Consider the following 5,061-nt stretch of genomic DNA (forward strand, 5'->3'; position numbering starts at 1 on the left):
GCTGGTCTGCCTGTTAATGATAATATCATTCTATATTGGACAAGTGGTCAGCAGAAGATGACCTTCTTGTATTCTGTAGTACTGAGTGCTTTAAAGATTGAATTATAGCTGACAACAAGCTGTTAATAAAACTCCCATGAGCATGTGCAATTGTGATTCCACACCAGGCACATACTCCTGAATAACACTCATCCAGGGCACCCATCACTTGATGTGTGCCAACATCACCCAAAGCAGGTGCACATGAATGTTTTTTTTTTTTCTTGTGTTACCAGGAGCTTCATAGAGGTTACCTCCATTTGCCACCCAGGGTTGTTGGTCTGTACAAAGAGCACTGTAAAGTGGTCACTATGACTACCCCTTTGTGGAGTTTCAGGACTGCTCTGAAAGCTTCTACTGTTTCCTGACTGTTGCTTGAGAGAATTACAGTCCTGATTGGCTCCTTCTTGTTTTGTAGCTGGCAAGTTCATAAGTGTCTCCTGAAGGCATCTGCCCAGGTATGGAATGTGTGTCCTTGTGATGAGAAAAGAAGGTTTTGTCACCATGGGAAGTTTTCATTGCAGCTGCCTTTAGGGAAGAGATACACAGATCAAACATAGGCTGAACACATTACAGGGATGCTAGTGCTGCACCAGCTGTTTCTCCACATGAGGAGACAAAACATTTAATTCACCTGGAGGGGTTCCTAATATGTGGAGATATCTTTTTTCCTTCATTGGAATTCAGGAATCTGGATTTTCTTGTGAAGATAAATGCCTGTTGTACAGAGGAGGAGGCAGCGATGGTTCCCTGAAGGTCCTTTTAACTCCTTGCCTTTCCATGGTTTTGAGTGAAATTAGTGCTAATGATAAGAGCTATCAGACTTGAATTGCCTTGCTGATTACTGCTCACACGTTCAGTGCTTAGATACATAATTTTGGTGCTTCAGATCATGCACGGCAACCCAAACAGAAAATCCCAGGAAACTTGTACAGGATGAGGGCATTTGGATTTGAACACTTCTAGGATACAGGTGGATGCAAAGCCAGAAAATACCTTGCTTGGTATTTTCTTGGTTGTTTAAGGTTTACCTTTTGGGTAGAATTTTTGCTGCCTAGCAGGGTATGTTATTCTTCAGCCCAAACTTGTGTCTACAGTTCAGCTGTATGCATGAATTTCATTAGCTAAATCCATGTCTGTGTTTATTCCTTTAACAACACAATGCACTGAGCAGCTGCTGGGTTTTGACAGCAGTATCAGGCTAAATAATGGCTCCTCTGCAATGAGGAAATAAGGTGACTTTTGTAAGATTCTTCTTTCAGAAGTGTTTTAGAATAAAGCAGCACGTCATTGTCTGTCACATTATGTGACTTGGTTGTCTTCATTTCTTTTCAGTTCCACATTCAGTACTCTACTAGAATAAATAAAAGCAGCACATCATTGTCTGGTGATGAATTGTCTGTCACATTATGTGACTTGGTTGTCTTCATTTCTTTTCAGTTCCACATTCAGTACTCTACAGTCATCTGTAAAGTCAGCTCACATTGATATTGGTGGAGGGAGCCACAACTGAGTTGTGACATTCTGTTGCCCAGCAAATAAACTATGAAACCCCATCACTCCCAGATTTTCAGTGTAGTCAAGTCCTTTCAAACCCATTCATTTCTTGGTGCAGTCATAATTCCAAAAATTCTTCCATCATCTGTTAGGTGTAATTATTCTTTTTCACAAGAGGGTTTTCCACACTATGTTTATCTGCATGTTGATGTCAGAAAATAGGACTCAGAAAAATGGCTCAGACTGTAAAAACAGACCTTTTTTTTTTCCAACCCATGGTGCAAATTCCTTGTATGTTAACTACTATAAACACAAATTCAAACTGGGGTTGAATTTAGTGATAGTACCAGAGTGTAATAATCTAAAAGGACTATATTGCTACAGGCTGAAATAAATACAGTTTTTTAAAACAAAATCTATTACAGAAAAGTATACAATGTGGGTGGCCCCCATACTTCAGGAAAAAAAAACAAGCACTGTAATGACTGTCTTGTGCTCCTTTCATATTCCTTCTATCACTTTAATATTTCACATAAGGCACTGTTGGGCAGCCTCTGCCCTTTGGGGCAAGAAAAAGTGGTTGTGAGTCATCAACAAAGAATAATTAAAAAGCTACATTTTAGCCAAAGGAACAGTTGTTCAGTGATGCAGTGTGCTCTCTTTTCTTCAGTGGTGGGAGGAAAAAGGTTCTTACCTTAAGGGCAAATAAGCTCCTTTTGAATGACAATGATACAAGTGTAGAGCAAAGGGCACTCTGATCAGCTGGGAACTCCTGTGTTACCCTGGTGGTGTGCCTAAATTTCTGTGAGGGCTTGGAGAGATCACTCCATCTTCTTGCCTCTTCCCCCCAAGTACAACACGTGAGTAGGAATGTTCATCTTGTGGGAACACAAACTGTTTATCTGATGTAGTATTTTAGTGTTCGTAAGATATCTTGAGCATATGAAGAAGTAGAAGTCTCACCATTAACTGGTTACTTGATTATTCAAACTGCTTCTTCACAAATAGCAGGACAGAAGGTAACTAGTAATCTTATTGTGGTCTCTCCTTATTAACTTAATTTTGAACTGATGGCTATTTTCAGTCTTTTTTTTTTTGTTGTTCTGGTGGGGTTTGTTTTGGTTTTTGTTTTTTGGGGTTTACTTGTGTTTTCTTTATTTTATTTTTAGTTGATCACATAATATCCTTTGGTTCCTCCAAGTTTCTCAGTCTTTGTGTTCCTAAGTCTGTATCCAAATTCAGAACTGCTGCTTTCCTGCTGTGTCTGGGTTACCCAGTGCTTACATATCCAATATTCATCTTCTGTCTTATGGAGTGATTCCACTTGATACTGACCAGCAAAAGCTGACTATGGTAGAGGATGATCCCAGAGCAAAAGAAAAAAACACCTCTAAAGTCTTGAGGGAGGAGTAAATGGAAAACTCTGGGAATTTAGTCCCTTCTCATAAAACAGAGAAGTGTTTAAGAAAGTTGCTCACATCAAGGCTAAGAGAGCATAATAGTTTCTTCCTTTCTGGGAGTGGTTTGTAGGTTTCAATATGAAATAAGAGTTGTGTGGGGCTTAACTCTGATCTTCCTGACCAGTTTCCATAGGTTTCCCTTTCTGCCCTGTCAGTTGACCTTTCTTGGGCTTAATATCTTTTTTTTCCATTCTTTGAGGATTTTGCCTTTCTACATAAGTGTCCATCCTGTTTTGCTGAAATGATATAGTAGCAATTTTTTGGTCCTTTCTATTTGTTACTCCCTTACCCATGGTAAAAAATAATTTATAATTCAGGTTGAATGTCCTTATTCAGTTCTGGGCTTTTGGAAAAGAAGTCTGAAAAGTTACAAATGTTTCATTTCATTTAATCCTCATTGTAGTGAGAAATGATGCCACAGACATTCTGTTTGTGGAAATTGATCTGTGTCAGTAATGTGATAGAGAACCAAAGGCACAGAGTGTCATGACAACATTTAGCACATAAAATCAAGCCCTACACAAGCAGAGATTAATCATGCCTATAAGGTAAATGTGTACTGTAAATAGTATTAAACCAGAGACAATCCTTAGAATATCTGTCAGTGTGACTAGTGAATTTATAGGTTACCAAGAACCCTCCTCAGAAGGCAGGAAACCTCACTGATTTTGCATTTACAATAATGACCAAAGGGTGGCTCCCCATCCCCACGGTAGGTCGTAGTAACCAGAACAAGTGCTGCAAGATGCAGAAAGCTGAAATGCTTCTCTTGACAGCATTAACACTGCCATTCTTGAAGTATGTTTTCTACCTAATCAACTTAGAGCCTATTTTAGTGTAATCTCTGTCGGTTTTCCTTCAAAAGCAGAGTGGAGCTTGGAAAAGCAGTCCTGTGAACAGATAGGGATCATGCATTCATAGCTTTAAAATTATCTACCAAATTATATATGGTATGTGGCTTTTTTTTTTTTCTAGAAAGAAGTGAAACACTTAATTTTTGAAATACAAATTCTCTTATACAGTAGTTGCAGTGATTTTTTTTTTTTCTAAAAAGAAGTGAAACGCTTAATTTTTGAAATACAAATTCTCTTATACAGTAGTTGCAGTGATTTTTTTTTTTTTATTTTTCTAGTGGAAGGTACATTGGACAGTTTAGTTTTAGAATACCCAGTTGTGTTGTGCTGCATATTTTCTAGTCATATGTGCTTGAGTAGGAGAGAAAGATGTCTCTGCACCTGAGCAGAGATTTCCTTTTTGTTGGTACTTACACCATTATTTAAGATTCAGCAGTGAATTCAGACTCTCCGGATCCTCCTTCCCTCACTCCATTTTTCAGCTGAGATTTATGATTATTTCATTGGTTGTTGATTTTCCACTCTCTGATATTTTCCAGATGTTTTTAAGGGTGTACCTTGTGATAAGACGTCCTTTACAAACAATTCTCAGAAATTAGTTGACGCTGACTCACTGTCTTTTGCCTCTGAAGATTTCACTCAGCTGCAGCTGTATTTTTTTTGCCAAGGTGCTGCTTTAATGCTGCCCCACATTTGCCTCCATCGTGGTTTCCTTCATGAGCACCCAAGACTGGTAACACTCTTGGATGAGGCTAAACTGACCATATAATAGCTTATGTTGTACTGCAAGTCCCAAATTCCTTTCCCTGGCCAGACCTTTAATGCACTGCTTCTACTGTACAGTAACTCAACTTTGACTTAGGAGATCACTGCAGAAATCAGATTTTTGATGCAACAGTTGACCTCAGCTATGCTGGAAGCTGACTGTCTCTTCTGGAGTTATACTCAACGTTTTTGTTCAAGATTCCTGTAAACAGGTGCAAGTCAAGTCCCCTACTTTAGGAAATTCCTGGGAATACTATACTTGGAAATTAAAATTAACTGCTATGTAGGTACTGATCTCCCCATTCCGCCCCTTTGTGATACCCCCTCAGCTTATCCAAGCATACACAGATCCATCCATCCATGTCTTCTGTGGGCTGTTTTTTCCTCAGAAAATATTTTCCACTGAAAGGTATCTTTTTTTTTTCTCCCCCATTCATCTTCTGTAA

The sequence above is a fragment of the Merops nubicus genome, unplaced genomic scaffold (genome assembly GCF_000691845.1).
Source record: "Merops nubicus isolate BGI_N331 unplaced genomic scaffold, ASM69184v1 scaffold35745, whole genome shotgun sequence".
Lineage (NCBI taxonomy): Eukaryota > Metazoa > Chordata > Aves > Coraciiformes > Meropidae > Merops > Merops nubicus.